Source organism: Equus caballus, chromosome 19 (genome assembly GCF_041296265.1).
Source record: "Equus caballus isolate H_3958 breed thoroughbred chromosome 19, TB-T2T, whole genome shotgun sequence".
Lineage (NCBI taxonomy): Eukaryota > Metazoa > Chordata > Mammalia > Perissodactyla > Equidae > Equus > Equus caballus.
Window position 1 is genome coordinate 20,565,736 of NC_091702.1, and position 21,013 is coordinate 20,586,748.

The window sequence follows — 21,013 nt, forward strand, 5'->3', positions numbered from 1 at the left end:
CATACCTTGCCCTATGCATCTCCTCCATTTGGCTGTTCCTGAGTTGTATCCTTTATAATAAATCGGTTATAGGAAGTAAAGTGTTTCTCTGAGTTCTGTGAAGTGTTAAAGCAAATTATTGAACCTGAAGAGGAAGTTGTGGGAACACCTGATTTATAGCCATTGGTGGAAGTGACAACCTGAGACTCATGACTGGCATCCGAAGTGGGAAGTCGTCTTGTGGGACTGAGCCCTTAACCTATGGGGTCTTCACCAACTCTGGGTAGTTAATGTCAGAATTGCTTGGTGTGGAAAAACCCACATATTTGGTGTCAGAGGTGTTGTGAGTAGAGACAGTGTTTTTACCTTTCCATTCCATTTCACATTATTTGGGATGGATTTTCCTATAAGAATTACTACTATAATTACTGAGTCAAAGTTTTGAATAGTGAAAAGCTTTCTTTCTGATTACGAAAGCAATAAATTTTCATTGTGGAAAATCTGGTAAATGAAGGAGTTCAGAACAGGCCTCCCCAAAATGTACCACTTTGGCATGTGGAATATTTTGAGCTAAAGGCAATCCCGACTCTGTGGGCTCAACTTTTAGCTCTCCCTTAAAGAATTTAAATTGGAGGCCTTCCCATAAAAAGAGTTATTACCAGAAATAAATTTTTATGACATATCTTAATGGCAGGGCAAACCTCTAATTACCAAATATCTGCTGTTCTTATCATCCTGTGAATTACCCTCTTGCCCTCTGAAGCCTCGGGTTCCTATCCCATTCCTTAGCTCAAGATGTCATATATATCTCATTTTACCTTTTTGTTTCTGAACCTCTTGTGTATGTGGGGTCCCTGTATGTATGCAATTACATTTGATTTTCTCCTATTAATCTGTCTCATGTCAATTTAATTTTTAGACCAGCCTGAAGAAACTAGAAGGGTAGAGGAAAATTTCTTCCTCCCCCACCGAATAAAAAGACCAACCAACCAGAGATCATCACTGTGGGTGCAGCTTGGCTCCTCCAGGGTCAGGGCTGTCTGCAGCCCTGCTATTCCATGTGTGGCCTGTGGACCAGCCACACAGGCATCACCGGGGAGCTTGTTAGACATGCAGAATCTCAGGCCCACCCCAGACATTTTGAATGAGAATCCATCTTTTAACAAGATTTGCATTCAAGTTTGAGAAGTATTGGTTTGCAAGGCTCTGACCTTACCAATCACAGGTGGCCTGTCATTAACTACCTCTGATATGTGTATATATACATTTTTCCTATTTACCGTGTGTTGGGATAATACTCTATATATCTCTGGTTTTCAACTTCCCATCCCCCACAGCGTTAGACAATGTGAGGACAAGGGCACGCTCCCCTCAGTGGCACTGATTCAGGGATCAGCAGAATCTGTGGGAGGCAGGGGGAATTCCAGTCTGTCCCCAGTGAGATGCCCTGATATACACAGGTTTTATCTTGCTGCTCTCATTTATTATATTGTCAGCATTTTCCAGTTCTTTAGTTTTTCTGAAAAGCTTGTCTTTCGTGACTGCAGAGACTGGTCCCTCTTATGACTATCATAATTCATTTGACTACTTCCCTGTTGTTAGGCATTGAAGTTGTTTTGATTTTATGGGGGTGGGAGAATGTTCTGTAGGCTATTATAAGTATGCTGAAGCATGCTGCTCAGACACTAATTACTTCCTTCAACTCTGATTATTTCCTTAGGATAAATTCCTGGAGTGGAAATACCGGGTCAAAAGGAATGAGCATTTTAAACACTCTTTAAAATGTGCCAGGAGTGTAGGAACTGCCCCCACACCGGCCATCCCAGACAGGGTAGTGTCGTTTGTAGACAAACTCTCTGGGGACCAGTGGTCATGCCTCATTCGTCATCATACCTCCGGGCCTGGCTTAGAGCAGCCTCTGAGGTGTGTCTCTAAGGGGGGCTGGGGGCGTGTAGGGGAAGTTACCGGAAGGGTGGGTGGCTGCCTGTTGTGGTGGCATTCTCTTCCTCCTGGCCTGAGTCCTGAGTTGTAATAGATGCCCCTGACCAGGCAGCAGCTTCCTTCAGGCTGTATCTGCACAACTAACTTCACCTTCCAGTGGCTGGAGGGGGCAGGAAGCAGAGCAGAGGGACCTGCAGTTAGTGGAGGCCTGAAATGACAACTTCACTTACTAGTCCTGAATCTGCTGGACCTGGTTGGCACCAAACTTGTTTTGCTTCCTAAGTCTGGGACTGTTAGGTTATCTAACACTTTTTCCTTCCATGAGCAGACCAGGAAACTCATGCTAAATAAACTGTATTCTGAAAGGTACACTCAGATTCTGATATAAAGAGAAAGTGAAATATCAGCATTATATTTGTGACTGAGTCACAATCTGAACTTGGATGCCTGGAATATATTTTTATTTTTGGCCCTCTGCAAATAATTTTGAGTAAAGAGTGAGTGAACATACAAAGAATAAATGAGTTTGATTATGTTTCATAACATACCTATGTTAAATATTTGTGTGTGTGTATCACATGACAATTAAAACATTTAAAAATAGGTATTAAATCATTAGCTACTCATTTACATTAACTATTTGACATGTTATGATTTCCAAACTGACACACTCGCCCCACACCTTCTTGAAGTAAGTGTGATTGATTGATTCAGAGTTTGTCTAGTAGTAAGTCTTTTTTATTTTTGGCATTTTTAATCAATCAATTTTGATTTTACATAGAGTAAAAATGCACAGATCTTAAGTGTTGCATTTTGTTAAATCTATGCACCCATGTAAACAACATTCTTGTCAAGATACAGAACATTTTCATGCTCCAGAAAGTTCTCTTGTGCCCCTTTGCAGTCAGTCTCCCTACCCCAGGGGCAATTGCTGTTCTGATTTCTAGCACCATAAGTGAGCTTTGCCTGTTCTTAAACTTCATATAAATAGAATGCAATATAGAGTAGACTCTTTTATAAATGGAATACAGTATACAACAGGAGAACAAAAGTGGTTTCTTTTATCAACATAATGTTTTTGAGATCTATGTTTGTTGTGTTTCAGTAATTTGTTCTTCTTTATTGATAACTAATATTCCATTCTTTGAATATACCACAATTTATCCATTCTCCTTGGAAGACCATTTGGGTTGTTTCCAGTTTGGGGCTATTATGAATAAAGCTGTTATGAACATTCTTGTACAAGTCCTTCTTTAAAAAAACAGTTTTATCAAGGTGTAATTTACATGCCATAAAATCCATCCGTTGTAGGTGTACAGTTCTGTGATTTTTTTAGACTTGTACAACCACCACCACAATCTGATTTTAGAACATTTCTGTAACCCCTGAAGTTCCTACATGCCTGTTTACAGTCAATCCCCACCCCTAAGCCCAGGCAGCCATTGACCTGCTTCCCGTCTCTTGCCTTTTCTGTATATTTCCTAGAATCTGTAGTTTTTTGTGTCTGCCTTCTTTCACTTGGTGTAACGTTTTTGAGGCTCATCCATGTTGCAGCAACATGTTCCTTTGTATTGTCGAATGGTATTCAATTTTACGGATGTACCACGTTTTGTTTATCTATTCACCAGTTGATGCACATTAGAATTGTTTCTGTTTTTGCCTATTATAAGTAACATTTCTATGAAGATTTTTGACAGGTGTTTGTGTGGACCTATATCTTTATTTCTCTTAGGAGTGTAATTACTGGAACATATCATAAGTTTATGTTTAACTTTTGAAGAAACTGCTAAACTGTTTTCCAAAAGTGGCTGTACAATTAGAGTCCCACCCACAACGGAGGAGGGTGTTCATTTCTCCACATTCTCACTAACATTCAATATTGTTAGTTGTTTTGATTATAACCATTCTAATGGATGTGTGATGGTATCTCATTGCAGTTTTAATTTGTATTTCCCTAATGACCAATGATGTTGAGTACCTTTCCATGTGCTTATTAGTCATTTATATGTCTTATTTGGAGAAGTGTCTAGGTAAATCTTTAACCCATTTTTTAAATTGGGTTGTCACCATTGTCTTAATGAGTTGCAAAATTTTCTGAGTATTTAAGATATTAAAATAAAAATATTTGAATAAGAATATTGAAATATTTTTTAAAATTCTAGAGGCAAGTCAGATATATGATTTGCAAATATTTTCTCCAAATCTATGGCTTATCTTTTTATTTTCTTAATGGTGCCTTTTAAAGAAAAATGTTTTAAATTTTGATGAAGTCTAAGTTATCGATTTCTTTTATGGTTTGTGCTTTTAATTACCTACCTAAGAAATACTTTCCCAGCTTCATAACAAGCTTTATCTTGAGAGCAATTTTACATTCACAGCAAAATTCAGCAGAAGGTATAATTTCCCGAAGAGATTTTCCGTATACCCCCTGGCTCCAAACACGCACAGCCTCCCCTATTAGCAACATCTCCCATCCAGTGGTACATTTGTTACAATCATTGAACCTACACTGACACATCATTATCACCCAAAATCTGTAGTTTACATTACAGTTCACTCTTGGTGTTGTCTATTCTATGGGTTTGGACAAATGTATAATGACATATATTCAGCATTATTGTGTCATACAGAGTGATACTACAAATCTTCTGCACTCCCCCACCCTAACCTCTGGCAACCACTGATCTTTTTCCTGTCCCCGTAGTTTTGCCTTTTCCAGAATGTCATATGCTTGGACTCATACAGCATGCAGCTTTTTCAGATTGGCTTCTTTTACCTAGTAATATACATTTAAGCTTCCTCCATGTCTTTTCACGGTTTGATAGCTCTTTATAAGTGCTGAATAATCAAAATTTATCCAGTCACTTCCTGAAGGACATTTTGGTTGCTTCCACCTTTGGACACTTATGAACAAAGCTTCTATAAACATTCGTGTGCAGGTTTTTGTGTGGACATAAGTTTTCAACTCCTGTGGGTAAATGCCAAGGAGCATGATTGCTGGATTGTATGGTAAGAATATGTTTCATTTTGTAAGAAACTGCCAAATTGTCTTCCAAAGTGGCTCTGCCATTTTGCCTTCCCACTAACAGTGAGAGTCCATGGTCCATGTAAACAGTGAGAGTTGCTCCACATCATCTCCAGCATTTGGTGTTGTCATACAAGTCATTTTGTGGACATAGAGTTTCATTTCTTCTGGGTAAATACCTAGGATGAGAAGTACTGGATCATCGGATAGGTGAATGTTTAAGTGCCAAACTGTTTTCCAAGGGTTTTACCAATTTATACTCCCGCATATTTTCAGATACTTGGTATTGGTCTTTTTGCCTGTGTGTGTGCGAGGAAGATTGTTGCTGAGCTAACATCTGTGCCACTCTTCCTCTATTTTATGTGGGATGCCACCACAGCATGGCTTGACGAGCGGTGCTAGGTCTGCTCCCAGGATCTGAAGCTGCAAACCCTGGGCTGCCAAAGCAGAGCACACAAACTTAACCACTATGCCACCAGGCCGGCCCTTGGTCTTTTCAATTTTAGCCATTCTGATGGATGTGAAATTCTATGTCCTTGTGGTTTTAATTAGCTTTTCCCTGATGATGAATGATGTTGAGCGTGTTTTCACTTGCTATTGATCATTTGTACATTTCCCTTTTGAAGTGTCTTTTCAAGTGTTTTGCCTGTTTTTGTTTTGAGTTGTTTGTCTTTTTACTGTCGCTTTGTAGGCCCTATATCTATATCTATGTATAGAGTCTGGTAGTCTTGGCACAAGTCCTTTGTTAAATACATGTGTTGTGAATATTTTCTCCCAGTGTGTTTTTTGCCTTTTAATTGTCTTATGAGCAGAAGATTTTAATTTTAATAGTCTGCTTTATCAATTTTTTCTTTTATGATTGGTGCTTTTGTGTTTTGCTTAAGAATTCCTTACGTGGTACCCCAGGGTAGCAAAGATATTCTCCTTTGTTTTTCTTCTAGAAGCTTTAGAGTCTTAGCTTTTATGTTTAGGTCTGTGATCCATCCTGAATTAATTTGTATGTGTGGTATGAGATGGGATTGAGATCCTTCTTTTTCATACAGTTATCTAGTTGGTCCAGCACCATTTATTGAAAAGACTTTGCTTTCCTCCACTGAATTGCATTAGTACTTTCCTGTAAATCAAGTGGACTGTTGGAACTCTCTACTCTGTTCTGTTTGTCTGTTCATAAGCCAATATCACACTTGAAATCAGACAGTGTAAGCCCTTCAACTTTGTTTGTTTTCAAACATTTTTGACTATTCTGTCCCTTTGCATTTCCATATACATTTTAGAATCAGCTTATCAATTTCTACAAAAAAGCATGGTTGGATTTTGATCAGGACTACATTGAACCTATCAATCTAGGGAGCATTTGACATCTTAACAACATTAATCTTCTTATCTATGGATATGGTATATCTTGCCATTTATTTAGGTCTTCTTTAGTTTCTCTCAGCAGTGTTTTATAGCTTTTAACATTGATGTTTTCTGTGCAGTTAAAAAGATTTATTCCTATGTATTTTATGTTTTTGAATCTATTGCATATGATATTTTTTACATTTTCAAATTTTCTTCATATATATATATGCCATATTTAAAATTGATCTGAAACCTTACTAAATTAATTTATTAATTCCAGTAAGTTTTTGTTAGATGCCATAAGATTTTCTGTGTATATAAACATCATCCACAAATAGTTTTATTTTATTCTTTCTAATCTCTATGCCATTTTTTTTCTGACTTCACTCAACTAGCTAGGATATCCTAAAATGTTGAACAGCAGTGTTCAGAGCAGATATCTTTGCCTTGTTCCCAATTTTAAGGGGAAAGTGGTCAGTCTTTCACAATTAAGTATGATGATAGCTGTAGATTTTTTGTAGATGTCCTTTATCAGGTTGAGGAAATTGCCCTCAATTTTTTCTTTGCTGAGAGGTTTTCATCATGAATGGGTGTTGAATTTTGTCGAAAGCTTTTTCTGCACCTCTGAAAATGATCATGTAGGTTTTTTTCCCTTGATTTTGTTCATGTGAATATTTCTCTTTTTCATCTTTTGGCATTTTCTCCTCACCTCAATTAGGGAAAAGACCGCCATTACTCAGTTCAAACACTTGAACATCTTGGCATCATTCGTGGAATGTGGGTTCAAGATAATCTCCATAAAATAAGTTATAATCTAAAAAACACCTAAATATTTAGATGTTTCTACCTAAAACGTTTAGGTAGAATTATTTTACTTGGGCGTCCTACCTGCCCCCAAAACCTTCTCTTACTCTCTGAAACTTCCACCATTTAGTCTCCTTCTTTAAAAAAATCAGTCTAAGGAGATGTGTATATTTTCCAAATCCTGAGGGAATGAAAACAAAAGAGGTGAGTATTTTTGGTGGTAGAATAAGCTGGCATAGTCTGGGATGCTGTTGTCAAAGAGTTACGGGAGAGCTAGACCCTGGTTGACTGAGTAGGCTATCCCAGATTGTGTGATGTTGAGAGAAGGAGCTCCCTCAGCTAACTCGCCTGTTTACTTTCTCAGCAATGACAGACAGAGCCATGGTTTAAGAAACCATGAACCACTGAACTTGAGCCATGTAGTCATTTCTCTGGTTACTGAGTCATCCCAGGAGCTGGGTTCAGCAGCTTGGGACTGTGAGTGGGGTTGCAGGAACTACTGAACACAGTTTTATGATTGGTACTTTTCAGGTCATTGTATGCTTAAACCCCCTCCTATGCTTAAGAACAAGACTAAAGTTGATGATAATCATTGAGAACTAGGAAGCAATCTCTAGTTCAAATATGCTTTGAAGACTAAACCTCTTTTATAAGCATGTTTGCTAAGCAGTCATCCCATGTATATTTGGACATTTCTGGTGGTGGTAGAAATACTAGCTCCCAAAATAATATAGCCTACCTTTGAACAACTCCCATTCTTATAACACTTTAACTATTGCTCTTATGAATCTCTTCCCCATATTTGTTGACTTCTTTAGGTATATTTCTATTTATTGATATCTTTCTTAAAATTTGGTAACAAAAACTGAATGACTAATACAAGGTATGGAACTCCTTTCTCTTTAATTCCAAGCATTGTACTTTTATTAATTATCTGTTCTCACCAAAATGATGGAAGAGGTGAATATATGTGTAAAATTTGCAGTAAATAAGATGACACAGTCACATGGTGATGGAGGGATATGTGAAAATATACATCATCATCATGTTAATTTACAAGCAAACATAGGACATTGGGTAAAAATTAATGGCAGCTGTATTGAAAACCAAATCATGTCAATGTAACCTAATTTTTTCAAAAACGTTGTAAGGATCTGGAGGATGCAGGGCACATATATCTTGACTTTCTCATGCTATTGATTTAATTATGTTTAACATAATCGTCAACAACCCAGGGAAACATAGTTCAGCTCAGATGATACCACAATTAGATAGTGGAAAGGTCATACAGAGACATTATCAAGGATAAGGTACTGGTGTGGGATAGTTCTTATCAGCTAACCTTTCACAGTTCAGTCTGGGACCCAGTTATATTTAATCAATTTTAACCCATGACTAGTGATGTATTGTGTATATGTTTGTTTGTCTACCAGAAATACTGGCAACAGGAGTCAAAATAACATCGATAAATTAGGTACTTAGAAGTTGGACAAAGTCAAATGAAGACTAATTAATTTTGTAAGTAGCAAGTTCAAATTGGAGAATGATTGGCTTTCCTGGCAGAAGCCCCTGGGCCATGGTGAATCACCAGGTAGTTGAGCCATCAATAACTGTTAATACAAGTATATGCAGAATACCATATTTCATAAGTTGGTGCTCTGGTTAAGAATACTTATGTGAGGCTGAGAGCAGGAAAAAGATATAGCGAAGGCTTACAGTGGATCAATTTTGAAATAGAAGGAGGGACATATGCAGCAAGTGGGGAGGGATATAAAAAAGAACCAGTTACAGGTACTTTGCATTAAGTAGAATGGGCTGAAATGCATTAAAAATGACCAAAAATGTAACAGCTCAAATCCAGTACAAGTTTATTTCTCTCATGTTACAGTCCTTGTGAGTATTTCAGGTCATTGGTGGCACTGCTTATTCGGGGACCCAGCTGGTGGTAGCTCTGCTGCCTTTACCATGTGTCCCTCAGAGTTGCTCTGTTGCCCAGGAAGGGGGAATGAGCTCAGCCCAGAAGTGGTTTATATCACTTTTGCTCACATCCTATTGGCTAGAAATCAGTCATGTGACCATACTGCAAGGGAGACTGGGAAATATAGGTCAGCAGTGTGCTTCAGAAAAAGAAGGGGACGCAAACTTTGAGAACCATTAACTGTTCCTGCCATACCTTTAAGAAACAGATTTCTCACCAACAATAGAATTTAGAACACAAGAGTATTTTCAACTTAGGATTTAATACTAGTTAAACCATCATTCAAGAATGAGGGTCAGAATTAGGAGTGATGTCAGCATCACAGTGGAGTGAGCTCTTCCCTTAGATCCTCCCCACTAAGATACAATGAAAAGGACATTCATATACAAACAGAGGACATTCACACAACACAGAAGACGTCTGAGAGACCCATGCAGCCATGGGTCTGAAAGTGGAGGTGCTGGACCTTCCAGAGGAAGTGGTCTCCTCTCCCTCCCCCAATGGCAGGGACCCTGGGCTCTGGACCACGAGTGGCTCTGAGAGGAAAGGGGGAAGGAGTGGCCATCCACAGGAACACCTTCACTCTCCAAGTTTCCTCACAGCCTGTGGGAAAGCCCCACATAGAGGTGACTAAGCTATTGCAGGGGTGTCTTCATCAAGCTAGCACTCCAGGAAAGCAGATAGTGAGGGCAGAGTGAGAATGCCACCAGGACCAGACAGATGAAAGAAAGCACCCCTCCCCCTCTCTGGTGCTCCAGCTCAGCCTGTCGGCCACAGTGCCCACACAGATAGCAAAGCAGTGGCTGTGAGCCAGCAAGCTGTGGATCATGGCAGGCTCAGAATACTTAGCTCTCGACTCCCACCCAGTGGCGGGAGGTGGAAGCTGTGACCAGATACTGCCACTACCCAGAGGCACAAATCCATGCCATCAAACAGTATGAAAAAATATATTAAATCTCCAGAAGGAAAATGACAAGCACCCAGAAATCAGTGCTGAAGGCATAGAAATTTATAATCTAAGTGACAGAGAATTTAAAATAGCTATCATAAAAAAATTCAAAGAGTTAGCAGAAAGTAGACAGTTCAATGAAATCATGAACTTCTTCACAAAAGAGATTGAAACTATAAAGAAGAACTAATCAGAAATGTTGGAGATGAAAAACACAATGGATGAGATAAACAAAAGTGTGGACTCCCAGGAAAATAGAGCTGATATTATGGAGGAGCAAATCAGCAGTCTGTAGGACAGAAATAGAGAAATGCTTCTGATGGAGGAAGAGAGAGAACTAAGACTAAAAGGAAATGATGAAATTCTCCAAGAAATATCTGACTCAATTAGGAAATGGAACATTAAGGATTATAGGTACTGCAGAGGGAGAAGAGAAGGAGAATAGAGCAGAAAGCTTGTTCAAAGGAATAATAGCTGAAAACTTCCCAAACCTGGGAAAGGAGTTGGAAATACAAGTGAAAGAAGCCAATACATCTACTAACTATATCAATGTAAAAAGACCTTCTCCAAGGCATATAGTAGTAAAGCTGGCAAAAGTCAATGACAAAGGAAAAATATTAAGGGCAGCAAGGCAGAAGGAAATAACTTACAAAGGAACCCCTATCAGGCTTTCACCAGATTTCTAGCAGAAACCTTACAGGCTAGGAAAGAGTAGAATGATATATTCAAAATTCTGAAACACAAAAACTTTCACTCAAGAATACTCTATCCAGTAAAAATATCCTTCAGATATGATGGAGTAATAAAAACTTTCCCAGATAAATAGAAGCTAAGGAAGTTCATTGCCACAAGATCCCCTCTACAAGAAATGTTCAAGAAGGCCCTCATACCTGGAAAAAAAAAGAAACAGGTAACAAAGATGTCAGCAAGGAGATAAATAGGCAGACAAAATCGGAAAATTGCAGCTCTCTATCAGAACAGGTTAGCAAACACTTAATTATAACATTAAAGAGAAAGCGAAGGAGATGCTGGCCTGGTGGCCTAGTGGTTAAGTTCACGTGCTCTGCTTAGGCATCCCAGGGTTCACCAGTTCAGATCCCAGGCATGGACCTATTCATGTTTATCAAGCCATGCTGTGGCAGCTGTCCTACATATAAAGTAGAGGAAAATGGGCACGGATGTTAGCTCAGAGTCAATCTTCTTAGCAAAAAGAGGAGGATTAGCAGCAGATGTTAGCTCAGGGCTAATCTCCCTAAAAAATAAATAAATAAAAAGATAAAAGGAAGGAAAACACCAAAAATATAATCTCATGATTTTAACCACAAATGCACAACACAAGATGGAAGAAGTTGTGAAGGGGAAGAGGAGAGGAATGGAATCAACTTAGTCTAAGGAAATAAGAGGCTATCAGAAAATGGACTCTCATCTATAAGATGTGTTATACAGACCTTATGGTAACCACTAAACAAACAATTAGAGACACAAATGATAAATAAAGAGAAAAGTAAAAAAACCATCATAGAAAATTACGTAACTGAATTGGTAGTCAAAAATACTGTGACTAGAAACAAAGGAAATTCAGAAGAACAAGAAAAAGAGCAATAAAATGGCAGCATTAAGCCCACATATTTCAATAATCACTCTAAGTGTAAATAGATTGAATCATCCAATCAAAAGACAGAGAGTGGTGGGATGGATTAAAAAGCAAGACCCAACAATATGCTGCCTCCAAGAAACACATCTGAGCTCCAAAGACAAACACAAACTCAGAGTGAAGGGATGGAAGATGATACTCCAAGCTAATGGCAAACAAAAGAATGCAGGTATTGCCATACTTATATCAAACAAAGTAGTCTTCAAGGTAAAACAGGTAATGAGAGACAAAGAGGGACAGTATATAATGATAAAAGGGACACTCCACCAAGAAGATGTAACACTTATAAATATATAGGCACCCAACACAGGAGCACCAAAGTACATAAAGCAACTATTAACAAACCTAAAAGGAGATATTAACACAGTAATAGTAGGGGACCTTAACACCTCGCTTACATTAATGGATAGCTCATCCAGACAGAAAGTCAACAAGGAAATAGTGGAATTAAACAGAAAACTAGACTAGATGGACTTAATAAATACATATAGAACATTCCGTCCAAAAACAGCAGAATACACTTTCTTCTCAAGTGCACATGGAACATTCTCGAAGATAGACCATATGTTGGGAAACAAAGCAAGCCTCAATAAATTTAAGAAGATTGAAATCATATTACACATCTTTTCTGACCATAGTGCTATGAAACCAGAAATAAACTATAAGAAAAAAGCTGGGAAAGTGACAAATATGTAGAGACTAAACAACATGCTACTGAACAACCAATGGATCATTGAAGAAATTAAAGGAGAAATCAAAAAATATCTGGAGACAAATGAAAACTAAAAGACACCATACAAACTCATACGGGATGCAGGAAAAGCGGTCCTAAGAGGGAAATTCATAGCAATACAGATTCACCTTAACAAGAAAAATCTCAAATAAGCAATCTTAAACTACACCTAACAGAATTAGAAAAAGAAGAACAAAAAAAAGCCCGAAGTCAACAGAAGGAGGGAGATAATAAAAATTAGAGCAGAAATAAATGAAATTGAAACAAACAAAAAAAACAGTAGAAAGGATCAATGAAACAAAGAGCTGGTTCTTTGAGAAGATAAACAACATTGACAATCCTCAGCCAGACTCACTAAGAAAAAAAGAGAGAAGGCTCAAATAAATAAAATTAGAAATGAAAGAGGAGAAATTTTAATGGATACCACAGAAATACAAAGGATTATAAGAGAATACTGTGAAAAACTTTATGCTAACAAATTGGACAGTCTACAAGAAATGAATAAGCTCTTAGACTCCTACAACTTCCCAAAACTCAATTAAGAAGGAACAGAGAATCTGAATAGACTAATCACAAGTAAAGAGATTGAAAGAGTAATTGAAAACCTCCCCAAAAATAAAAATACAGGACCAAACGCCTTCTCTGTAGAGTTCTACCAAACCTTCAAAGAAGACAATACCTATCCTTCTCAAACTATTCCAAAAAGTTGAAGAAGACAGAACACTTCTTAACATATTTTAGGAGGCCAACATCACCCTGATCCCAAAGCCAGACAAGGACAACACAAAGAAGGAAAACAATAGGCCAATATCGCTGATGAACATGAATGCAAAAATCCTTGACAAAATATTGGCAAACAGAATACAGCAATACATTAAAAAGACTACACCCCATGGTCAAGGGTGATTTATACCAAGGATGCTGGGATGGTTCACATCCACCAATCAATCAATGTGATACACCACATGAACAAAATGAGGAATAAAAACCACATGATCATCTCAATAGATGCAGAGAAAGCATTTGACAAGATCCAACATCGATTTATGATAAAAACTCTCAATAAAGTGGGTATAAAAGGAAAGTACCTCAACATAATAAAGGCCATATATGACAAACCCACAGCCATCACCATACTCAATGGGGAAAAACTGAAAGCCATCCCTCTGAGAATAGGAAGAAGACAAGGGTGTCCACTCTCACCGCTCTTATTCAACATAGTACTGGAGGTTTCAGCCCAAGCAATTAGGCAATAAAAAGAAATAAAAGGAATCCAAATAGGCAGTGAAGAAGTAAAACTCTCCCTGTTTGCAGACAACATGATTTATACATAGACAACTGTAATGAATCCAACAGAAAACTATGAGAAATAATCAACAACTACAGCAAAATTGGGTACAAAATCAACTTACAAAAATCAGTTGCATTTCTATAATCACTAACCAACAGAAAGAGAACTCAAGAATACAATCCCATTTACAATTGCAATAAAAAGAATAAAATATCTAGGAATAAATTTAGCCAAGGAGGTGAAAGACCTATACAATGAAAACTATAAGACATTATTGAAAAAAATCGATGATTACATAAAGAAATGGAAAGATATTCTATGCACATGGACTGGAAGAATAAGCATAGTTAAAATGTTAAAACTACCTAAAGCTATCTACACATTCAATGCAATCCCAATCAGAATCCCAATAACATTCTTCATGGAAATAAAGAATCCTAAAATTTATGTGGGGCAACAAAAGACCTTGAAATAGCTAAAGCAATCCTGAGAAAAAAGAACAAAGCTGGAGGCATCACAATCCCTGACTTCAAAATATACTACAAAGCCATAGTAATCAAAACACCATGGTACTGGTACAAAAACAGGCACACAGATCAATGGAACAGAACTGAAAGCCCAGAAATAAAACCACACATCTACGGACAGCTAATCTTTGACAAAGGAGCTAAGAACATACAATGGAGAAAGGAAAGTCACTTCAATAAATGGTGTTGGGAAAACTGGACAGCCACATGCAAAAGAATGAAAGTAGACCGTTATCTTTGGCCATACACAAAAATTAACTCAAAATAGATCAAAGACTTGAAGGGAAGACCTGAAACCATAAAACTCCTAGAAGATAATATAGGCAGCACACTCTTTGACATGGGTCTTAGAAGGATCTTTTCAAATACCATGTCTACTGGGGCAAGGGAAACAAAAGAAAAAATAAACAAGTGGGACTTCATCAGACTAAAGAGCTTCTGCAAGGCGAAGGAAACCAGGAAGAAAATGGAAAGACAACCCACCAACTGGGAGAAAATATTTGCAAATCATATATCCAACAAGGGGTTAATCTCCAAAATATATAAAGAACTCACACAACTCAACAACGAAAAAACAAAGAACCCAATCAAAAGATGGGTCGAGGTTATGAACATTTTTCCAAAGAAGATATACAGATGGCCAGTAGGCACATGAAAAGATGTTCAACATCACTAATCATCAGGGAAATGCAAATCAAAACTACACTAAGATATCACCTTACACCCATTAGAATGGCTATAATCACCAAGACAAAAAATAACCAATGTTGGAGAGAATATGGAGAAAAGGGAACCCTCATACACTGCTGGTGGGAATGCAAACTGGTGCAACCACTATGGAAAACAGTATGGAGATTTCTCAAAAAATTAAAACAGAAATACCATATCATCTAGCTGTCCTACTACTGGGTATGTATCCAAAAAACTTGAAATCAGCCATTCAAAGAGACTTATGCAGCCCTATGTTCACTGCAGCGTTATTCACAATAGCCAAGATGTGGAAGCAACTCAAGTGCCCATCAACTCATGAATCGATAAAGAAGTGGTGTGTGGGGGCTGGCCCCGTGGCCGAGTGGTTAAGTTCGCGCACTCCGCAGCAGGCGGCCCAGTGTTTCGTTGGTTCGAATCCTGGGCGCGGACATGGCACTGCTCATCAGACCATGCTGAGGCAGCATCCCACATGCCACAACTAGAAGAACCCACAACGAAGAATACACAACTATGTACCGGGGGGCTTTGGGGAGAAAAAGGAAAAAATAAAAATCTTTAAAAAAAAAAAAAAAAAAAAAAAGAAGTGGTGTGTGTGTGTATATATATATATATATATGTATATACAATGGAATACTACTCAGCCATAAAACAGAGAAAATCGTCACATTTGCAACAACATGGATGGACCTTGAGGGTATTATGTTAAGGGAAATAAGCCAGACAGAGAAAGGCAAACACCATATGATTTCACTCATATGTGGAAGATAAACACATGGACAAAGAGAACAGTTTAGTGGTTACCAGGGGAAAGGGGGTTGGGGGTGGGCACAAGGGGTGAAGGGGCACATTTATATGGTGACTTACAAATTTTGTACAACTGAAATTTCACAATGTTATAAACTATTATAACCTCAATTTAAAAAATTATGGCATAATTATACATCATATAAAAAAATGAGCGTCGTCGGTCCCTGTGGAAGAGAATTTGGCAATATCTAAAAAAGTATATGACCATTTGCTCTTTGACTTAGCAGTTTCATTCTGGTAATTATTCCAGAGGAAACAACTGCACAAATCATCTTTGCAGAAAGATGCTTAGGAACTATAGACCAGAGCAAATGATAAGGGGGTAGGTGCATATGGGTGGAGGGAATAAGGATGGAAATGGGACTTTTCTGAGTATCCCTTTCTGTATAGTTTTGACTTTGAACAATGTGAATATTTTACATATTCAATTACTTAAAATTAAATAAAAATGAAAACAAAGCACATCCTGTAATTGAATATACAAAGAGTAACTAATAATAAAAAATGGTATATCAAATTGATTACATAACCACAAAGAAAACTTTGTAACACGATGCTCAGATTCTGCACTCATAGTGGGATATAGTCTAGGGACAAAGAGTGAGAGAGAAATGTTGCACTTTATTTACATGGTGAGTTGTTGGCGATGGTATCAATGTGGTAACTTGGAAATTATTTGGTAGGCGTTTAGTTAGGACAAATAAATCAATATAGTATTGTAATTGGGGACCCCGTTCTTATTCTGGAAGAAGGGAGATAAAAATGTGGAATGACATAGGTGAGTTAGAATCCTGTGATGTTAGCTCTGAACTGGAGGTTATCAGTGTGAACTCTTGATCAAAAAAAAAATAATTTTTTTCCAGCCCTGCCCATTGTAGGTCTAGACGCAAGGACACTCCAGTAGCAATGTGCACACTTAGTGCCCAGGTTTTACTTTCTAAATACCATTTTTTACTAAAAGAAACTAGGGCTCCTTGAAAAAAATGACTCTGGGTCAGCAGAAGTACAAGGTGCCAGAAAGCAAACAAGTGCTTAGAGCCTGGGACACGTCACGAGGACACAGGGCCAGCCAGAAGGAACTCCAACAGGGTGAATTTGGGAAGATTTAGGCATTCAAAAGAATAACTATGGCAGTGGATTGTAATGTATGGAATAAAAAGAAATCCGTGAGTCTATAATATATTTCCAGGAAAAAAGAATTGCCAGCTTGTAAAAGCAATTCTACAATTTGTATAGAATTAGACAAATCACTGTTTTTTGTAGAATTAGAAAAATCACCATTTTGCAATTCCCATTATGGTCATTGATTCAGGCAAGGATGATAAATGGATGCTAAAACTTGTAGGTGAAACTTTGTTGTGGAACTGCATAGTCTCAAGGTATTACCCCAGAGGTTACTTATTGATTACAAAAATGAAAAGGTACCCCTACAGTAGGGAAATAGGGCAGACACCTCCTTAATCAAGTGATCTAACCTCACATGACCAGCCATGAGACAAAGTGACATAATGGGATGCATGATCTAGATAGCATTCTTTTGAAAAATGTGTATCTAATACTGAGAAACAATTAGACAAATCCAGATTGTGCAATATTCTACAAGACGATTGACCCACAGTCTTCAAAAATGTCAGTGTCATGAAGCATCAGAAAGAAAAAATGGGGAGCAAAATGGTGAGGTGAGCTGACCTGGGATTCTCTCCCCTCCAAAATACAACAAAGGATTGGAAAAACTGAATTTCAGAGAATAAATCTAATGCCAACATGTTAGAGACCTACAATACCAAGAAGGCGGAGATCATAAACCTTGCTCACGGCCTCGGAGGCGCTGGAAGGGGTAGGAGAGAATACTGCTCCCTCCCCTAGAGTCTGCAATGGCTGCTGCGTGGGTCGGGAAGGAGCGGGGGAGGGGCCGTGAGACCCGGGGATCATCCAGGACTCCTGCCGCTGATTCAGTGGAGACCCGCTGACGGAGGGGAAAGCTTCCGTCCATGGGGACCTCATAAATCAAGGGCCTCGGGAGACCAAAGAACAGAACTGATCTGAATCCAGATCAGGGCGTGAGAAAAGTAGCCCCTCACTCCTGGCAAAGCCACTGGGCGCAGCCATCTTGCCCAAAGGCGGAGAGCTCATAACACGTGGCTCTCGACCCCCATCTAGAGGCGACAGGCTGTAACTGCAACCGAATTCCACCACCATGTGAAAAACACCACTCCTTTACCATCCAGCAATTTATAAAAGCCCCAGACCAGAAGGAAAACAATAAAAACATAGAATTAAGTCCTGAGGACTTCGAATTAGGTAAACTAAGTGATAATGAGTTCAGAGCAGCTATAATCAAAAAACTCAATGAGGTAGAGAGAAAGATAGAGAAACAAGCCGAGTTCTGGAGTTACTTCACAAAAGAGATTGAAATCATAAAGAAGAATCAGACAGAATTACTAGAGATGAAAAATACAATGGACCAGATAAAACAGAATATGGATTCCCTGAATGCCCGTGTAGACCCCATAGAAGAGCAAATTAACATAATTGAAGATAGGCTGAATGGCTCCAGACAGAGGAAGAAAGAGAACTAAGAATTAAAAATAAATGAGGAAAATCTCCGAGACATAGTGGATTCAATGAGGAGTAAGAACTTAAGGATCATAGGAATTCCCGAGAACGTGGAAAAGGAAAATGGAGCAGAAAGTGTGCTTAACGAAATTATTGAAGAGAACTTCCCAAATCTAGGGATTGACGGAGAAATGTGTGTAGAGGAAGCTTTCAGATCTCCTAGATTTGTCAATGTAAAAAGACCTACTGCAAGGCACATAGTAGTAAAATTGGCAAGAAGGAAAGATAAGGAAAGAATACTCAGGGAAATAAGAAAAAAGAAGAGAATAACCTATAAAGGAGCCCCTATCCGACTGTCAGCGGATTTCTCTACAGAAACCTTACAAGCTAGGAGACAATGGAGTGACATATTCAAAGCTTTAAAACATAAAAATCTTCAGCCAAGAATACTCTATCCAGCAAGAATTTCCTTCAGATATGAGGGAGAAATTGAATCTTTTCCAGACAAACAAAAGTTAGGGGAATTTGTAACTAAAAGCCCTCCACTACAAGAAGTCCTCAAGAAGGCTCTCATACCTGAAAAAAAGAAAAAAGGGAAAAAGGGGTCACAATCCACAGACTAGGGAGACCGATGGATAGAACCAGAACAGGATAGCAAACATTCAACTATAGCATTAGGGTAAAGGTAAGGAAAGTACCAAAGCGAGGACGATCTTATCACTCTAATTACAAATTCATAACACGAGTTGGAGTAAGAAATGAAAATAATTATTTAGGAGGGGAAGAGCAAAGGGTCTAAATCAGTATTGGTCAACTGAGTAAGAGACCACCAGAGAATAGACTATATAATACACGAGATTCTAAATACAAACTTCAGGGTAGACACTAAAATAAAATACAGAACAGAGTCACAAATCATAAATAAGGAAAAATCCAAGAAACCCAGCATAAGAAATTGTAGTATTAAATGGGTAGGCTAAAGCACACAGGAAAAGAAACGCAGGAAAACAAGATAATGAGTGACAGATTGTCAGCATTAAGTCCACATGCATCAATAATCACTCTCAAGGTAAATGGATTGAACTCTCCAATAAAAAGACACAGAGTGGCAAAATGGATTAAAGAACAAGATCCAACAATTTGTTGCCTCCAAGAAACACACCTCAGCCCCAAGGACAAACACAGACTCAGGGTGAAGGGGTGGAGGACAATACTTCAAGCTAATAGCAAGGAAAAAAAGGCAGGTGTTGCAATTCGTATATCAGACAAAGTGGATTTCAAAATAAGATAGGTAAAGAGAGACACAGAGGGACAATATATAATGATCAAAGGGACACTTCATCAAGAAGAAATAACGCTTATAAATATCTATGCACCCAACACAGGAGCACCAGATTCATAAAGCAACTATTAACAGACCTAAAGGAAGATGTTAAAAACAACACAATAATAGTAGGGGACCTCAACACCCCACTCACATCAATGGACAGATCATCCAGACAGAAAATCAAGAAGGTAATAGTGGAGCTAAATGAAAAACTAAAACAATTGGACTTAATAGACATATATAGATCACTTCACCCTGAAAGAGCTGAATACACATTCTTCTCAAGTGCACATGGAACATTCTCTAGGATAGACCATATGTTGGGAAACAAGGCAAGCCTCTACAAATTTTAAAAAATTGAAATAATAACAAGCATCTTCTCAGATCATAGTGCTATAAGGCTAGAAATTAATTACAAGAAAAACGCTGAGAAAGGCACAAAGATGTGGAGACTAAACAACACACTACTGAACAAGCAATGGATCATTGAAGAAATTAAAGAAGAAATCAAAAAATACCTGGAAACAAATGAAAATGATAGCATGCCATACCAACTTATATGGGACACAGCAAAAGCTGTATTAAGAGGAAAATTCATTGCAATACAGGCACATCTTAACAAGCAAGAAAAATCCCAAATAAGCAATCTTAAACTACACCTAACTGAACTAGAGAAAAAAGAACAAATGAAGCCCAAAGTCAGCAGAAGGAGAGAAATAATAAAAATCAGAGCAGAAATAAATACTATTGAAACCAAAAAGGCAGTAGAAAGGATCAATGAAACAAAGAGTTGGTTTTTTGAGAAGATAAATAAAATTGACAAACCACTAGCCAGACTTACAAAGAAAAAAAGGGAGAAAGCTCAAATAAACAAAATCAGAAATGAAAGAGGAGAAATAACAACAGACTCTGCAGAAATACAACAGATTATAAGAGAATACTACAAAAAACTATATACCAACAGAATGGATAACCTAGAGGAAATGGATAAATTCTTGGACTCCTACAATCTCCCAAAGCTCACTCAAGAAGAGGCAGACAATTTGAACAGACCAATCACAAGGAAAGAGATCGAAACAGCAATCAAAAACATCCCAAAGAATAAAACCCCAGGACCAGATGGCTTTCCTGGGGAATTCTACCAAACTTTCAGAGAGGATTTAATACCTATCCTTTTCAAGCTATTCCAAAAAATTAGGGAAGATGGAACACTTCCTAACACATTCTATGAGGCCAACATCACGCTGATACCAAAACCTGACAAGGACACCACGATAAAAGAGAACTACATTGATGAACATAGATGCAAAAATTCTAAACAAAATTTTGGCAACCAGAATTCAGCAATTCATCAAAAGAATCATACATCATGATCAGGTGGGATTCATAC

The 21,013-nt window shown here is 38.0% G+C and overlaps 1 protein-coding gene across 9 annotated transcripts in view; it reads left to right on the top strand.

Moving 5' to 3' along the window:
• Positions 1–21,013, top strand: part of GPR160 (G protein-coupled receptor 160) — a 49,083-nt gene that overhangs the window by 7,118 nt on the left and 20,952 nt on the right. The gene's annotated exons all lie outside the window — the stretch shown is intronic.